General features: G+C 36.3%; 1 pseudogene; it reads left to right on the top strand.

Annotated features, from left to right (window-relative positions):
* The window catches only part of LOC140847953 (prefoldin subunit 4 pseudogene), a 76,292-nt pseudogene extending 57,478 nt beyond the window's left edge, over positions 1-18,814 (top strand).
* The last annotated feature ends 1,018 nt before the right edge of the window (positions 18,815-19,832 follow it).

Raw genomic sequence — 19,832 nt, 5'->3', positions numbered from 1 at the left:
ACACAATGGGAGCAGAATTGCTCACTTTTTTCTTTGCAGTCTTTATCAACAGTAAACTAGTGATCTTCATAGCAAACACATCAAAAAAAAGATTTAAATGACATATAAAAATCATGTAGATTTATTTTCTTGCAATAGTCTTTTTTCTTTTGGTGGGCATGGAAAATCAAGCTTGTACTAAGCTGTTTAATAATGAAATATGAAAACTGGTAAAATTGAATCCTAAATTTAAAAAATCTGGTCAGTTATCCATTCATCAATTCAATCATTTATCCATAGAATAATTGACAACTGGGCAAAGCATTGTCTGTAGAAGACACAATGTCCAGAAATAATAATATTTTAGGGTAAAATTGATTGTCACACAGAAGAGGAAGAACACAATTCTCACTGAGAGGAATAGGGAAGCTGTGTTTACAGTATGCTTTGACAGACAGATAGCATTTGAATATCCCAGAAATTAGGATGGCAAACAGAATGTACAAAAATATTTTTACAAGACAGCAAAAACTACATGTGGATGCTAAATTGCTCAGATGAAATGTCTTTGTTCAGGTTTGTATAACATAATACCGTAGACTAGGTAGTTTATAAACAACTGAAATTTATTTCTCACTTTTAGAGGCTGGAAATCCAAGATCAGGGTGCCAGCGCAGTCAGTTTCTGGTGAGAGTCTTGTTCGGCCTGCAGACTACAGACTTCAGGTTGTAGTCTCACCTGTTGGAGAGCAGAGAGAGGAAGCACTGTCTCCAACTCTTATAAGGGCACAGACCCTGGTCATCAGGCTGCACTCTCATGGCCTCATCTAATCCTAATTACGTCCCACCTCCTAATATCATCACATTGGAGGTAGGATTACACTGCATGAATTCGTTGGGGGTGTTCACAAACATTCAATGCATAATACAAAGGGACTGCTGTAGATGTGAAAAGAACAGTGAGAAAGGAATGTGGTGGGAGGTGGGGGGGTGGGGAGGTGAGTGTGGAGTTAGGGGGGGTATTAGGCCAGACTGAGGAAAATTTGAATGTTAAGTTAAGGATGTTAAGGATTCTGGCGAAAGTTTTATGAACTTTTTCAGAAATTCTACCCTATTATTGCTGTTACTTGGCATATTCTACTAAAACAAAATAGAAGAAAGAACATTTTACTCCTTTATTCTTATGCTTAGCCTATTGTGAGTTTTCTAAATTATAACATATCAGTGGAACAAAGATTTTTCTTAAACAAAATATCCATAATATGGAAAATAAAGCTGTGAAATAATAGGGTTATAATTTTAAAGTGAACTTGGTTGAAGGAAAGATGGAAAAATAAGAAGGAAGAAACTGAACAAAGGACATTTATGGGAAATTTTTTACAACAGTAAGTATCAAATATTCTGATCACTTATTATATGTTATGATTTGTGTATGGTACTGATTAGACTACTTAGTTTTTTTTATTATTGTGGGGAAAGTCAAGGTTTCTATGGCCAGGATTCTTACCTGGCCCTGGTTGGCTTGCTCACTGCACAAGTGTGGGCAATGTTTGTTACTGACTTAAGAGCTTCACCCAGTGTTCTGGGCTGCTGCACAACCACAGGGCCGCAGGAAAGCAGAGGCTGGAGTGGTGGCAGCGCCGAGGATAGAGACTGAGATGGCTATGGGGACGGAGAGGCCCAGAGGCGGAGACCAGCTTGCTGCATGCAGACCTGCTCTGAGGCAGATGGGATTCTAGCTCTTGACCTGCCATTGTGGGAATAAAGTTAGGTATAAACCCTTTCATCCTTAGAACATTCCACTGTCATTTTTTCAGTCTCATTGAATCCACAGTGAACTTGTCTGGGGCTGAAACCCATTGGCAAGACAAGTATTACTTGCCTTATGCATATAGTCCCCACCCCATGGGTAAATCTGAAGTTAAACTGGAAATTTGGTAATCACTCAGGAACAAATGGCAGAGAGAGTATGAGGTTTGGTGTACTGACTTGGGGTTTAGGCAACAGCTCTGGCACAAAGTTGTATAATTTGGGAAAACTCAGGGAAACTTTCAGAACTTCAGTTACATTATCCCTATACTGATCTTTATGCCTTTATAATGGGCAAAGACTCTTCTGCCTGCCTCCTGAGTCATTGGCATTCTCTAGTACAATAAAGCAAGTGATAATAAACTTAATCTCATTATCCTTGTTCCCCTAGGAATCTCAACTCTCCCTAATTACAAATCCTGGATTCCAGTCCTTATTTTTAGTTGATGCAACCTTTCTTGGAAATATTTCTATTTAAATATTGAGGACTGAGAAGTCTTGAAGTTCTGAGGAAGAAAATTGTAATGGTGAAATTTCAGGCACCTTAACAGGGTAAGTCACTTCACCTTAACAGTATAAGTCTCTTCATCTTCTAGGGTTTAATCTCTCCACCTGTATGATTAAAGGGTTTGCAAATTGATTGCACAGAAGAATCACCTGATGAGCTTTCAAAGCAATAAATTCCTGGGCTCCATCCCAGACCTATCAAATCAGGATCATAGAAAATAATCATGGAAGATAGGAACATTTAAAATGAGTAATGAAAAGGCTGCATTTCTAATCATAATCAGAGGCATAGATTTTGTCTTTAAGACATTAGAATTATGCAGTGCCAATTTTTAAAAGCTTTCTAGATTATCTAGATGCACTGTTCCAAATTCTTTTTCCTGATTCTCACTTAAAGCTGTAGTGCCCGTCTTCAAATGGAAACTAGGCTGCTACTTGGTACAATCACACACTTTACATATCTTTACTAAGGATTATTATGATATTCATAGCAATAATAATGAGAAGAAAAATAGTAAACACATTTGCTCAGTTCAGTGTGGCTATCTGTCTTGCCAGTGGGTTTCAGCCCTGAGAAAGTTCACTATGGATTCAGTGAGACTGAAAAATGACAATGGAGCATTCTTGGGGTAAAAGGATTTATACCCAACTTTATTCCCACCGGGTGGGTCAATCACTAGCATATTCATCCACTCAGAGTGAGTCTGAATGCAGCAAGCCGGTCTCTGCCTCTGGGCCTCTCTGCTCCTGCAGCTGTCTCAGTCTCTCTCTGTTCTAAATGCTGACACCACTCCAGCCCTTGCAGCAGCCATGCGGCCATGCCACCCTGTGGCCCAGAGCACTGGGCAGAACTCTTTTTAGAGAGTCAATAACAACGTATTGCCCACACATGTGTAGTGAGCAAACCGACTTGGGCCAGATGAGAATCCTGGCTGTAAGAACTTTCACTTTATCCACACTATCTTTGGGTTAATAGGGTGTGATATATCAAATTAGTTACATTACAAACACCCTTGAATGATGAGACAGAATGAATAAATAATTGGACTTGACTTTCAAGGTTCCCTTAGGCTGATTCTCAAAGTTGTAATTTCGAGATTTGAGTGGCTTCTAGTAATTTGGAATTTTTAGACTGTACCTTAAGTGTATTGTTTAATGATCTATAATATTGTGACATAATAAGAAATGCATATTTGGTCTCTATTCCCAGTTCCTGGCATAAAGCTTCTAAAATATTTGGGTTTTTCTTATTGATGGGGTGAGAGGAGCATCCTTTGTTACTGTAGAGAAAATGAAAATTCCTATGGCCAGGATCTGCACTTGACCCTAAACCACTTGATGATGTAATTGGCCCACTGCTAGGCTAATGCTTACACACCCATTGGCAATGAGCCATTATTGTTGGTGTTACTATATAAAGAGCTCCACCCAGTGCTCTGCCCTAAGACAGAGACAGAGATGGGTTTAGGGCATGTGGACTGCGCTGGAGGCAGACATGATTCCAGCACTTGACCTGCACCATGAGAATAAAGCTTGGTATAAACCCTTTTACCCCTGATGTTCTGTTGGTCTCCCAGTCTATAGTGAACTTGCCTGGGGGCAATCCCCCACAGGTGAGACAGTTTTTATAGTAAATCCTTTTCAAATATATCTGAATTTTTGTTAATAATGTGGCTTCTTGAGACCCTAGATAGCTGAGGATGGATGGAGGCTGGTTGCCAGAGGAGTCAACCATGGAGTAGAGGGTTAAAACTTTCAGCCCTACCCATCTGACCTCCAGGGAGAGAAGAGATCTGAAGAGTGAGTTAATCATCAGTGGTCAGTAATTTACTCTGTCATGCATATGTATGGAAGGCATGGAAAACCTCCATAAAAAACCTAAATGACAGGATTTGGGGAGCTTCTGGGTTGGTGAGTGTGGATAAAATGAGAGTTCCTGTGACCAGGATTCTCACCTGGCCCTGGTTGACTAGGTCACTGCACACCGTGGGTAATACATGGCTGTTGACTCTATATAAAGAGCTCCGCCCAGTGCTCTGGGCAACATGGTGGCAGGGCTGCAAGGCTGCAGGAGAGCAGAGCAGAGGACAGAGGCCCAGAGGACGGCTGTGCGGACAGAGGGGCCCAGAGGCAGAGACTGGCTTGCCGCATGCAGACTCGCTCTGAGTGAACGGGATTTTACTGACTGACCTGTCACCTGGAAATAAAGTTGGGTATAACCCTTTCATCCCAAGAACATTTCACTGTCAATTTCTTTGGTCACATTGAATCCATAGTGAACTTGCCTGGGGCTGAAACCCAGTGGCAAGACAGTGAACACAGGGAGATGCTGGGAGAGTGGTAGGCCCAGAAAGGACATAGAAGCTTTAGGCCTCTTTTGCTACACCTTGCCCTATGCAGCTCTTTCATTTGGCTTTTCTTGAGTTGTATCCTTTGTAATAACTGGTGATCAAGTAAGTAAACTTTTCCTGAGTCCTATGATCCTTGCTACCAAATTGAAGAGTCTGAGGAAGGGGTTATGGGAATCTGTTTTATAGTTGGTTGGTTAGAAGTACAAGAGGTCCAGGATTTCAACTGGTATCTTAAGGTGGGTGGGGAAATCTCTGGGACTGGACCCTTATCATGTGGGGTCTGCTCTAATGCTGTATAGTGTCAGAATTGAATTGAATTGTAGGACACCCAGTTGGTGTCTGCAGAATTGGAGAACTGGTTGATGTAGGAGGAAATCTCCACAGTTGGTATCAGAAGTGCCCTAAGTAGAAACAGATCTTAAGAAATATGGATAAAAACACTTGAGACAATGGAGAAAACAGAGCCAAAATCATTTGGTGCCATAGAACACAAATTTAGCCATTAGAGAATTCAAATGATTAAGAAACAACCTTTAGAAGACTATGCAGACATAGCCAAAATCTGTAGACATTAGTCTTGGTACTAGATTTTATTGACTAGCAAAATATGGTTCATTTTTCTCCTTACTTCCAGGTTTACTTTAAATTTTAAGAAAGAGAAAAAGTAGAGGACATCTTGAAGAGATAATGAAGTTTAGCTCTAATTGGGGCACTGGTTGAATAACACAGTAAAAGTATAATTTTTTTCACTGATTTTATTAATTTCAAATTAAAAAATCACTCATTTGGTAAAAGTGCTTTACTGGATATTTGTTAGCTAAAAATGGTGAGCTTGTGCCAAATAATTATTACAAACTTGGGGAAAATAATTTTGAAATTTCAGATGGGTTCCATAATTATTTCAGGCACTTTTTTTGTCTAAGTATAGCATTACCAGTGCTAAACCCAGAACATACTGATGATAAAGTAAAATCACTCCACTCATTAATGGATGTGCAGATGGCCATTATTAATGATGAGAATAGGCGACAAAAATCATGAAAGCTCTGAAGCTTAAAAATAAGTATTATAATGACTGTACCTTTAATCATATCAGAGGAATAGATTATATCTACATAAACCAAACTTCAGATAAATAATAGGAAGAAAACAAAATCCACTGTTGCTTTGGCACTTTGACCACATCATACCATCTGGGTAATTGAATTTGTCATTTTCCTGACAATTCCAAAAAGTGAGTTTGATTTAAGACTATCTACCATCATTTTATAACTTATCTGGAAAAAAACCCCTACTAACTTCATATATCATAAACATGAGGGTTAATTGGGATCCTTAAGAGGAAATTAACATATGAATACACAGCTTTTATTAGATAATTTCAAGTTCTGAAGTTTTCTTGAAAAAAAAAATTAACACAGAGGACCCATGATTTCTCAGCCAAAGCATTTTTCCTAATATCTAGGTGAACTTAGTAAAACAAAATGGAACAGAGAGCAGTAAGAAAACAATCCATATTATTTTCCTAACTAGGTAAATATATTTGCCATTACTATTATTTTAAAAGTCACATTTGCCATCTTATACTGACAATGCTTCTGTCAGCATTGTCTGGACAAGGTAGCCCAAATTCCCACTGCTTTAATGCATATTTGCAGTCAGATGGTGTTCTCACAGAACCATGAAGTTGCACATTAGTCCCTAAGAATATCCAGATGTGAAGCAATAAAAATGTTGAAACATTAGGGGAACAGGGGAAGCTTTTATTTTATAAATGTAATTAGAACAAGCTGAATTTACCCCAAAAGGCACAAAGTGGACTTTGTGAGAATATAAAAATAAATACAATTGTAAACTAGCAAGTAAAAAGCAAAATTCATTCCTTTTATCATGAAGCTTTCCTTGAAAATAAAATATTCTACATCAGATCATCAATAGAGATATAGGTTTGGTTGTGTCTGTTACATAATATTCTAGGTAAAGAATTTGCCCACTACCCATTTAAAAGTACAATAGAGTTTTACACTGGAAAACCACACCAATAAAACATCTCAGAACCTGACCTGACATTTTCCTTTACAATGCATAATTCTTTAAAAGAAAGGCAAAATGCCAGCAGGGAAAGCAATCATTAATGTCATTATTAGTCTTAATTCTCTCCTTCCTGGATGGGAACATACAAATTAGAATTATGAATTAAAAAGGTTTAAGAAATCCCAAACTTTCAGTTCACCTCTTGAATTGGGTTTAATTACACAATGCTCTGAAGTTAGCCCCTATGGTCCCTCCGTGGGTGAATGGCTCTGTGATGTTGCCACAAGTGGTCCTCCAAGTGTGGTCCTGGGACCAGCTGCATCAGCATCCGCAGGGACTTACTAGAAATGCAGATTCTTGGCTCTGCCCCAGACCTACTAAATAAGAAACTCTGAAGGTGTCTTAAAAACCTTCCAGGTAATTCTGATGATGCTCAAGTTTGAGAACAGCTGTTCTAAGTTATGCTACATAAGATAACAGGGGAGGGTCTGGAATGATTATAGAGCTAATGAACTCTTTCAGCAAGAAAGATCTCAAGTTAAATGTCTTTCTTTTATAGGTGAGCAAATCACCACTCATGTATTTACTTGTCAAAGTCAATACGGAGCTGGGACTTGAAGTCATGCCTCCTTATGGCAGGTACAGACTATGCTTTATTCCTTGCTGTAATATACCTCAAGCCCCATAGAAACCTCTTTGGTGTTATAAAAACTACTGATATTTAAGAGTAAGTGAAAGACTGTCTATTCTTGTATGAGGTAAAGTTATTAAAACATTCTATAAGAGAAAATTCTCTGCTGAATTGTATGGTAATGATATTTTAATACAGTAAATATTTTTAGTCATATCATTGATAAAGAGTCTTTGTTTGAACAAACTTTAAGTCACGTTCCTGAAACTCTCCTAGACCCATCTCTGTATTTCCTCGTAAAATCCAATTTTAGGAAAAACTCTATTAAGTTAGTATTGCAAGAACTCCCTTCAGTAATATCTATCTGGTCACCCCCAATCTCTGGTCAGGCTCCTCATGCTTCCCTGTCTGCTGGATGATGTCTGATTGCCCCAGCTGGTCTTCAGGTTAGCCAGAATCCTCCTTTCTTCTGATGTTTCCTCTTGGTGATTTTCCATCCACTGACTTCCCATCCCATTCTTTGGCCATAGATTCCCAATTCCATGCTGTATTCAGAAGTAAGCCCAGTTCTGTTATGAAGTCTCTTTATCCCTATTGCACTATTCCTGAATAAAATCTGTTTTTACCACTTTGACTACTGCCCAGCTCTGTTTTTTTCCTCCTTTGACAGTTACGATGCTATGATTCAGATAGGATCAGATTCATCATTGGACTCCTGGATCACTCACCATGCATGCCCTGGAAGCCCTTGTCCTACTCCTGATTGATTAATCGGGGATCCTTTGGTTAGTTTATCTCCTAAACCTTTGCTCTGGAAAAACATCTGTTGAAGCTAGTAAGACAGATTTTGATCCATTAGATTCTGAGTATACTTAGAAGCTAGGTTAGAGTCCCAGATAAACGGAAGCTGGGTTAGAGTTCCATGTTTCTCTATTGGAAAGAGCTGTGTTAGAGTGCCAGGCAAACAGAGGCTAGATTAGAGTTTTAGATGTCTATGTTTGTAAGAGGCTCTGTAAGGAAGTGAAGCTTTGTTTAAGTCCCAATTTTCTCTGTTAATAAATATAAAAGTACCACTAGTTAAGATCTTGGGAGCTTCATACCTGTCTGAGGATCTCCTCTTTTAGTCTGTGCTGATGATATGCTCCACCAACTTCACTTGCTTCCTTTCTTGTTGGCATGGTTTACTGAGGTTAATTTGGAACTTCACAGACCTCTTTCAGAAACTGAAGATCTCTACAAACTGGCTCCTCTAAAACCTTTCCCTTCCATCACCTGCTCCTCCTTCCTTCTTTTACTCTTGCTTTTGATCTTCCCTCCAATTCCCTTGAATCTTCTGATACGTCCTCCTCCTTCAAATCCCTCTCTATTCTTCTGTGCACCCTGCCAGACCTTTCCCCTTCCTATTCCAGCAATACTCACTTGAACTTCAGGTCCTTACCTTGCTCCCTACACTCGCCAGGGGTTCTTAAGTGACTCAGGGACTCCCTAAAGCAACTCTCTGAGGCTGAAAAGGAAAAGGCTGATTGGAAATGGACTGGATATTTTATTCACCCAGATGACTTTGGAAACTTCCACAGCTGCTGAAAGTATCTTCAGCCTAAAAGGTAGTCTACATCCTCCACAAGATGACATATCAGGGGTAAAGAAAATCTTTAAAGACTTCTCCACAAATATTGGTAGAAAACTTCCTCCCATTGAGTAGGTACACTCAGCTTGTCACATTTTTGTCAGAAACATAGTTTGGATGAAAATATAAAATGGACATAAAGTCAGTGACTTTTATATTACTATGTTTACTGACTCATGACTACACTTTTAGAATGAGAACTATAAGATCTCTGTTTGCATCTATCTGTATATTTATGTATGTACATAATATATACATAATATTTTTTTAGTTCCATGTAGAATTACAAAATGAATTATAAAATCTCTTAATGGAGTTCTATTCAAATTGGCTTAGACACAAATAACCACTTATATAAATTAAATATTCCTAAAACTCCTAGAAATATAGAAACCAACCCAAATGTTTTTCAAATTCACAATTGACTTGGGTCATTCTCTCACAAGTAATATTAGTTTAATATGGTTGGTTTAATAAAAATGGATATGTCTTCTGAGTTATCAACATTACAAGTAATATCAGCATGTATTTATTCTATGTGGGTTTGCTAGTTGAGTAATATATTATCTCTACTAGATGTTTAAGATAATAAAACTATAAATCCAACTCAAGAATAAACTGTACAAATAAAATTAATTGGTTAATGTATATCCAGCACAGTAGTGGAAAAAAAAAGGAAAAATCTTACTTTTAACTTTTTAGGTCCTTTGCTTCTGTGATATTTTGATATTTGCCTGAATAATAACAATGATGACTAGTTTTCATGAGTCTTCACATATACTTGCTAAGAGCAAGTGAAATAAATAGATATGTGTGATAAAAGTTTATAAATTAACTTTTTTACTAAGATATAATTGACATATATAGTTTCAGATGTACAATATAATGATTTGATAATTGTATATATTGCAAAATGATCACAATAATTCTAGATAGTAAGTCTAGTTAATATCCATCACCATACATAGTTATAAATTTTTTTTCTTATGATGACAACTTTTAAGGTTTAAGGTCTTAGCAATGTTCCAGTATGCAATACAAAATTATCAATTATAGTCACCATGCTGTAGATTACATTATCATGAATTACTTATTTACAACTGTAAGTTTATCAAATTTGACACCATCCACCATTTCCCCATCCTATCTCCTTCTGTTGGCAACTGCCAATCTATTCTCTGTATCTAGAAGCTTTATGTTTTTTTTTTTAATTCTACATGTAAGTGAGAACATTCTGTATTTGTCTTTCTCTGTCTGACTTATTTCACTTAGTTTAATGCCCATCCATGTTATGGGGAGATTTCCTTCTTTTTATGGCTAAATAATATTCCATTGTAAATATATGTACATATTTTATCTGTTCATCTATTTATGGACACTTAGGTTCTATATCTTAGCTGTTGTAAATAATTTTGCATTGAACATAGGGTGCATATGTCTTTTGTTGAGTTAGTGTTTTTGTTTTCTTTGGATAAATATGTACATACATAAATATACAGAATTGATGGATCATATGGTAGCTCTATCTTTAATTTTTTGAGGAACTCCCATTCTGTTTGCCATATTGGCAGTACAAATATTTACATCCCCACCAACTAGGCTTAAGCATTCCCTTTTTTCTATCAGTATTTATTACCGCTTATCATTTTGATATTAGCCATTCTAACAGGTTCGAGGTGGTATATCATTGTGGTTTTAATTTGCATTTCCCTGATGACTAGTAATGTTGAGCACTTTTCCTGTATGTCTTCTTTGGTAAAATTTTTCTTCAGATCTTCTTCGCATTTCTTAATCAGAATATTTGAGAATGTTTAATCAGATTGTTTTTTGCTATTGACTTGTATGACTATTTCTATATATTTTGTATGTAATCCCTTCTCAGATTCAGATGTATTATTTGCAAATATTTTCTCCCTTTCAGTAGGTTGCCTTTTCATTTTGTTAAAAGTTTCCTGTACCGTGCAGAGCTTTTCAGTTTGATATTGTCTTACTTGTTTATTTTTTGCCTTTGTTGCTTTGGCTTTTTGTGAAAATCATTGCTGAGACCAATGTCAAAATGTCAGGTAACTTACTGCCTATGTTTTCTTTTAGAAATTTTATACTTTCAGTTCTTACATTCAAGTCAGTAATCCAGTTTGAATTACTTTTTGTTTGTGATGTAACAGTCTTTCAGTTCTATTCTTTTGCATGTGGCTGTCTGGTTTCCCCAACAGCACTTATTAAAGAGACGATTCTTTTTCTCATTGTATATTCTTGGCCACTTCATTGTAAATTCATTGACCATACATGCATGGGTTTATTTATGGACTCTCTATGCTGTTCAATTTATGTGTCTGTTTTTATGCCATTGCCATATCATTTTGATTACTATAGCTCTGTGATACAGTTTGAAATCAAGGATCATGATGCCTCCCGTTTTGTTCTTCTTTCTCAAGCTTGCTTTAGCTTTTCAGGGTCTTTTGTGGTTCAATATAAAATTTAGACTTATTTGTTCTATTTCTGTGAAAAAGGCCTTTGGAATTTTTATAAGAATTGCATTGAACCTATAGATTGCTTTGGATAGGATGGGCATTTTTAACAATATTCTTTCAATACATGAGCATGAACTACCTTTCCAATTATTTGTGTCTCCTTCAATTTCTTTCATTAATGTCTTATGGTTTTCATTGTACAGGTCTCTCATGTCCTTTGTTGACTGTATTCCTAAGTATTTTATTCTTTCTGATGCAATTGTAAATGGGATTGTTTTCCTTATTTTTATTTCTGATAATTTGTTATTAGTGTATATAAATATAGATTTTCATGTATTGATTTTGTATCCTGATTTTTTTTTTGGTATGTGTGGATGCTTCAGGGTTTTCTACATATCATATTATTTCACCTGCAAATAGTAACAGTTTTACTTCTTCCTTTCCAGTATGAATGCCTTTATTTATTTTTTCTTATGAAATAGCTCTGGCTAGGACTTCCAGTGCTATGTTTATATATAATCTATCATGGAGAATTTTCCATATGTACTTGAGAAGAATGTGTATTCTATTACTTTTGGATAAAATGTTTTGTATATATCTGTTAAGTCCATCTGGTCTAATGTGCCATTTAAGACTGATGTTTCCTTATTTATTTCCTGTCTAGATGATTTATTTATTGATGTAAGTGGAATATATAGTCCCCATACTATTATTGTATTGCTGTTTATTTCTCCTTTAGGTTTGTTAATATTTGTTTTGTATAGTTAGGTGTTCTTATGTTAGGTGCATAAATATTTACAAATGTTATAACCTCTTCTTGGATTGAGCTCTTTATCATTACACAGTCCCTTCTTTGTCTCTTATTACAATCTTTGTTTTAAAGTCTGTTTTGTCTGATATAAGTATAGCTACCCATCTTTCTTTTGGGTTTCATTTTCATGGAATATCTTTTACCATCCCTTCACTTTTAGTCTGTGTGTGTCCCTACATCTGAAGTGAGTCTCTTGTAGGCAGCCTAAGGATGGGTCTTGATTTTTTTTAAGCTATTCTATGTCTTTTGATTTGGGAATTTAGTTCATTTATATTTAAAGTAATTATTGATAGGTATGTACATATTGACATTTGTTTATTGTTCTCTGGCTATTTTTTTTAGTTCCTCTCTATTCCTTTCTTCTTCTTCTCTTGTTCTCTGCTTTTGTAGTTTGATGACTTTCTTTAGTTGTATGCTTATATTCCTTTTTCTTTATCTTTGGGTATCTACTATAGCTTTTAGCTTGTTTGACTTTTCCTTTAATCAGTTGTATTATCTACCTGATTCCATTATTAATAATTTGTTAAAATATTTAATAGGTATTCATTTTATATCTTTATGAGTAGCATGATTTTACCCCTTTTGGACAATTATCCTTTACCATACTTATCTAACATTATACTGTCAAGTTAAAAAAAATCATGAATTCTATAAAAATTCAGTAAACTTTAAGGAATTACAGATCCTCTCCTCTATTTTCTTGATAATGTTTGTGAGTAGACGTGGTTAGACTCTCTATGAAAGGTTTGGCAACTTAAATAGTGTATGATTTTTGCTTGTGAAAACATTGCAGAACAAAGGGAGAGAGAGGTAAATAAATACTTATGAAAAAAGGTGTCCTTTACATACAGAAGTATGTAAAAGTTGCTGGAAGCTGGTAGAAGTGATAGGTGGAGGTGTTCAAGAGATGCTTCTCTAGAGGCAGAAATTTTTGAAAGCTGGAGAGGAAATCTTAGTGAGAGGTCATTTGGGGCACATCTGTGATGTATGTTTAGCTTGCATTTGTTCTCTACCTCTGAATTTATACCTAAATTGCTTAATTAAGAAAATCTCTCTGTAAGAGTCTTTTGCTTTTATGGCCTCAACGCATAAATCTGAGAAGTGCATGCAACCTTTTATGGCAATTCAAAACTATTAGGGCTATTTCCTCTGACTAGCAGCAAGCTAAATAAACACACTCTGTTCAAGTGGAAACTTGTTATGCTGCCTTTCAAAGTAATCAAAGCAGGGTTCTTGAAGGCTGAGTGTCTCACCTGTGCTGCCTAATGGCTCATTTATTTTGTTTATCCTGCTTCTGGGAAAATCAGAGGTAGCTTCACATTTGCATTGTGAATAAATCACTTTCAAATTGCATTGGTACTTCACTTGGTTTAGATTGGCAACTTTCATTTGAACAGGGCCATCTGGTCATAGCTGTTAGAATTACTTATCTTTAAAGAGTTCTGTTTTCAAATAAGGGACACATGCAAATGAGAGATCTTTGTGCCCATCCATGTGATTGTTTTCATTCCAAGTCCCTGCGCTAACGTATCTACAGGACATTTTATTTCAATTTCTCATTGTTGAGTTAGTCATTCTGTTTGGATTCTTGGTTCTAGATTTGAAATTCTGGTAGGTATAATTACCTAACCAATTACTTAAGCAGCAAGTCCAAGGTACAATTTTAATCTACTCTCCCTCTTTTCTCATATTTAGTCAGTCACCAAATTCAGTTGATAGAAACTTTGATCCATCTCCTGAATTCACCTTTTTCTCTTCATTCCCAAGGCCTGGGCCTCAGTTTTTCCCTTCTTCATTATTCACATAGATATTAATTTATTAACTATTTCTTCCATCTCTAGTCTATCCTGTCTCCAACCATTCTGCAAACCTATGCTTCCAAATTACTTTAACTTCATGGTTCAGGTGGGAAATAATAAATTTATAAAATATACTCAGATAAACCGAAGAGGCTACATTTGGTGCTGACGGGCTCTGGAGGCTCCATATATCCTGAGGTTTGAACAGAATACATATTTTAAAACATAACACTTGAAAGCTAAACAGTATGCTCCTGTTACTGATTGGAAAGCTCTACTGTAAACTAACACCAAGTTAATTAATTGCATTCCTGCTATATATATTTTGAAATCCTGCATTGAATCTCTATTGCTAACAGGACATAGTTCAAACTGGTCATTTTAGATTCAAAGCTTATCACAATCAACTCAAATATATTTTCTAACATTATTTTCCATTTTTTTTCTGCAAGAATGCTTTACAGTTATCTTGATTTATTCTTTTTTTCCCATAAAATCTTTAGCCTTTCTCCTCTGCTCTGAATGCCCTGTACTTCTGACTATGTATCAGAATAACTAGCCTGGGACATCAGAAAAGGATTTCAGTTAACAATATTTCCATAATCTAAAATTGATAAAAACAAAACTACAAAACCAGGTATAAGAGTACCAAGTGATAAGACATGTTCAAATAAGAAAAATAAACTGGTTTGGAACAAAAATAAATGGAAAAGAAAAATAAAACTATTAAACATATGAAAACTTAAATAGAAATAATACAAATAAAATGTAATAAACATAATTAAGCATCATTAATTGAATACTTACAATGTGAAAGTGACTGTTCTCAGCCACACATATCTAAGTTAATTTTCATAGTAATGTTATGATCTAAGAACTTATTATCACCATACAGATGAGAAAAAAAAAAGCCAGAGATTAAGTAACCTAGTAGAAAAACAAACTATGGGTCATAGAAAACTATCATAAAAATCATTAAAATAATAAGTGGAAGAGAATAAAAAGATAAAATTGACTAATGAGTTAAAAACTGTGAAGGGTCTGAGATTTCACCCTGCTCACAAGTTAACAGGTTGATTGGCCTGTCATACTTTTGTGGATGCTGGCAGAAGACAGATTTCTGGGTCAGAGACAAAGGACTTAACTACTTACAGCCTTGCAAGTACTACAAGGTTGGTATTTGTGTTACCTTAACTCACAAGTCCCTGGAGTAGTGCAGGTGGATGTTGCTAATGCTTTGAGTTTGTATCACATGTGAAGAATCCTGAATTTAATCCTTATCTTAAAAATGGAAGTAACCATATCTGCATTACTTTTGTTCCAGGGGGAAACATTATCTTTATTGGACTAGACAACAAGAAGATATGACTTCTTTTCTGTAGGGAAACTATCTTTATGTTCCAAGGTTCTCTGCTATATGAATATCCTTGAAAATAATATGGAATAAAAGGGAAGTTAATGTCTCTGCTTACAACATATACAGAAATATGAGAGATCTATCAAAATTGCCTCACAGAAGTAAGAAAATGACTACTATGCATGTTGAAGGCTATACAATATACTTAATAGTATTCCAGGACAGGAATAACAAATGAGACAGAAATAGCATTAAGAGATATGAAAGAAGAAACTTTTCCTTAAAAAAAATTGCTGACTCAAAGGCAGACCCAAAATTTTAGTAATCATAGGAATAGTTGATAATGATTGCTGAAAACCAAGCTAAATTCTGTTTATGTACTGGGCCTCTAAGAAAGAAAAGCAGATTACCTTCGGGAAGAGAATATCAGGCTAACATCTACCTACATCATAGAAACATCACAAAGCCTGAAATTACTAGAACAATGTCCATGAAAATATGAATTTAAAAAAATAACCTAAATATTTATATCCTAGAATTAAAATATATACATATATAATGGTAACAGAACCGTATTTTCAAATGTACAATACCCTATGAGTTCTTAGAAAAAGAAAAAAGTTAAAAAGCTGATTGATTTATTAAATCCATCTCATCAAATGATGGATCAAAATAAAGAATGGGGTGATGTAACACGTAATGCAACACAAACAAAATAACATCACTTATGAAATTTTCTTATAAAAATATTTAAAATGAATCAAACTGTAGAAATAAATTATTGGAATATAGGAGATAGAAGAGCAATTTGAATGGAATTCAAAAGAAATAATTGGATAAGTCCAGATTCTGGAACATTCTACATGAAAACTGGTCTGGTTCCTTAAAAAGTCTGTGTTACTAAAGTTGTACTTTTGTTTTAGAATAAAAGAGATGTAGTAAACAATATATGAACCTGTACTAAATACTAGGACAACAACAAACTATTAAGTATATTTTATAGCAAAGAAATTTGAATATGTACTGAATATTAATTATTATGAATAATAGTATGGGTATGCTAGAGTTATTTATTCTGTAGGAGATACACTAAAGTATTTAGGATGCAGTATCATTATATTTATAAATAAATATAGAGCAAAAGAAATATGTATGGATAAAGCAATGTGGCAACATCATATTTGTGAATCTAAGTAAATAGTATATGACTATTTATTGGTCTAGTATTTAATTTTTCCATAGGTTTCTAAATTTTCCAAATAAAAGTTTTTTGGGGAAATATAATTAGCTCCAGAAAGTAGAAGTCGTAATGTAAAAGGACAACTCACTATACATTATTATATATTAAATTGTGTATTGAATTTATACTGAATCCATTTAAATACAGGAGTAAACACAGTCCCAAGATGGCGGCCACCATGAACAAGGTGGCTGCAGAAGATGTTAATGTTACTTTTGAAGATCAACAAAAGATAAATTTGCCTAGAATAAGGTAGAATCACAGAGCTGAAGGAAGAAATAGGGGTAAAAAAGAAGCAACTACAAAATTTAGAAGATGCTTCTGATGACATAATGCTTATAAAAGACAACTGCTAAATGATACCTTATCAAATGGGAGATGTTTTCATTAGCCATTCTCAAGAAGAAATGCAAGAAATGTTAGAAGAAGCAAAGATAAATTTGTGAGAAGAAACTGATGCCTTAGAATCCAAAGCAGAATCAGTTGAGCCAGTGTTACCAGATTTGAAAGTTCAGTTATGTGCAAAATTTGGGAGCAACATGAACCTTGAAGCTGATTAAAGTTAAACATCTTATAATATGTTAAAAAATTTGTTTAGTAAAACTGAGTATTGTTTAAAGGGGAGGAATCTGAGCGGGGAGGGAGAGGGAGCCCAGGACTGCTGAACACCCAGCCCCAGCCATCCGGACCAGAGCACAGACACAGTGCATGCGCGGGGCCTTGGATACTAGGAAAACAGGGCAGCAAGAACAGTGAGCGGGTGCCGGAGGACAAAAGAAAAGCGAGCGGCCATCTTTTTTTTTTCTTTTTTTTTGTTTGTTGTTGTTTTGTTGTGGTGAGTGCTTCTTGGAAGTCGTAAAGGGACAGGGACCCCAATACTAGGGAAACAGGGCAGCAAGACCGGTGAACGGGTATCGGAGACCGGCGCCAGAGAACAAAAGAAACACAAGCGGCCACCTCTTTTTCTTTTTCTCTTTTTTTTTTGTTATTTTTTTTGGCAAGCGCTTTTTGGAAGTCTTAAAGGAATAGGGACCCCAATACTAGGGAAACAGGGCAGCAAGTCTGGTGAGCGGGTGCCTGAGGCTGGTGCCGGAGAATAAAGAAAACAAGTGGCCATTTTTTTTGTGTGTGTGTGTGTGTGTTTGTGGTCATTTTGTTTTGGCGGGTGCTTTCTGGAAGCTTTAAAGGGGCAGGGCGGGACACAGTCCAGAGGTAGGGAATCCTGGGATCTCTGGGCACTCTAATACCCTGGGCTGCAGGGAGCACGGAGGCCCCTTATGGAGATAAATAGCCTCCTGGCCGCTCCCCATACAACACAACTCCACCACTTTGGAGCAGCAGCTCGAGCCAGGCCACACTCACTGCAAAAGCGGAGATAAACTCCATAGTAGCCGGGCAGGAAGTAGAAGCCCTGTCTGCGCACAGCTGCCCAGCACAAGCCACTAGAGGTCGCTATTCTCCCAGGAGAGGAAGGCCACAAACCAACAAGAAGGGAAGTTCTTCCAGCTGTCACTAGTCCCAGCTCTGCAAACTATTCCTATCACCATGAAAAGACAAAATTACAGGCAAACCAGATCACAGAGACACCAGAGAAGGAGACAGACCTAATGAGTCTTCCTGACAAAGAAATCAAAATAAAAATGATAAACATGCTGACAGAGATGCAGAGAAATATGCAAGAGAAATGGGATGAAGTCCAGAGGGAGTTCACAGATGCCAGAAAGGAGATCACAGAAATGAAACAAACTCTGGAAGGATTTATAAGCAAAATAGATAAGATGCAAGAGGCCATTGATGGAATTGAAACCAGAGAACAGGAATGCATAGACGCTGATATAGAGAGAGACAAAAGGATCTCCAGGAAGGAAACAATATTAAGAGAACTGTGTGACCAATCCAAAAGGAACAATATCGATATTATAGGGTTACCAGAAGAAGAAGAGAGACGAAAAGGGACTCAAAGTATCTAGGAAGAAATAATTGCTGAAAACCTCCCCAAACTGGGGGAGAAATAATCGAACAGACCATGGAAATACACAGAACCCCCAACAGAAAGGATCCAAGGAGGACAGCACCAAGACACATAATAATTAAAATGGTAAAGATCAAGGACAAGGAAAGAGTTTTAAAGGCAGCTAGAGAGAAAAAGGTCACCTATAAAGGAAAACCCATCAGGCTAACATCACACTTCTCGACAGTAACCCTACAGGCCAGAAGAGAATGGCATGATATATTTAATGCAATGAAACAGAAGGGCCTTGAAACAAGGATACTGTATCCAGCAAAACTATCATTTAAATATGATGGCGGGATTAAACAATTCCCAGACAAGCAAAAGCTGACGGAATTTGCTTCCCATAAACCACCTCTACACGGCATCTTACAGGGACTGCTGTAGATGGGAGCACTCCTAGAAAGAGCACAGAACAAAACACCCAACATATGAAGAATGGTGGAGGAGGAATAAGAAGGGAGAGAAGAAAAGAATCTCCAGACAGTGTATATAACAGCTCAATAAGTAAGCTAAGTTAGGCAGTAGGATACTAAACAGGCTAACCTTGAACCTTTGGTAACCATGAATTAAAAGCCTGCAATGGCAATAAGTACATATCTTTCAATAGTCACCCTAAATGTAAATGGACTTAATGCACCAATCAGAAGACACAGAGTAATAGAATGGATAAAAAAGCAAGACCCATCTATATGCTGCTTACAAGAAATTCACCTCAAACCCAAAGACATGTACAGACTAAAAGTCAAGGGATGGAAAAACATATTTCAGGCAAAAAACAGCGAGAAGAAAGCAGGGGTTGCAGTACTAGTATCAGACAAAATAGACTTCAAAACAAAGAAAGTAACAAGAGATAAAGAAGGACACTACATAATGATAAAGGTCTCAGTCCAACAAGAGGATACAACCATTCTAAATATATATGCACCCAACACAGGCGCACCAGCATATGTGAAACAAATACTAACAAAACTAAAGGGGGAAATAGACTGCAATGCATTCATTTTAGGAGACTTCAACACACCACTCACCCCAAAAGATAGAAAATAAGTAAGGACACGGAAGCACTGAACAACACAGTAGAGCAGAGGGACTTAATAGACATCTATAGAACTCTACATCCAAAAGCAACAGGATATACATTATTCTCAAGTGCACATGGAACATTCTCCAGAATAGACCACATACTAGCCCACAACAAGAGCC

This window comes from Manis javanica, chromosome 2, assembly GCF_040802235.1.
Source record: "Manis javanica isolate MJ-LG chromosome 2, MJ_LKY, whole genome shotgun sequence".
In the NCBI taxonomy this organism is placed as follows: domain Eukaryota; kingdom Metazoa; phylum Chordata; class Mammalia; order Pholidota; family Manidae; genus Manis; species Manis javanica.
Note: the sequence above shows the minus strand (reverse complement) of the source record. Positions and strands in the feature narration are given on the sequence as shown.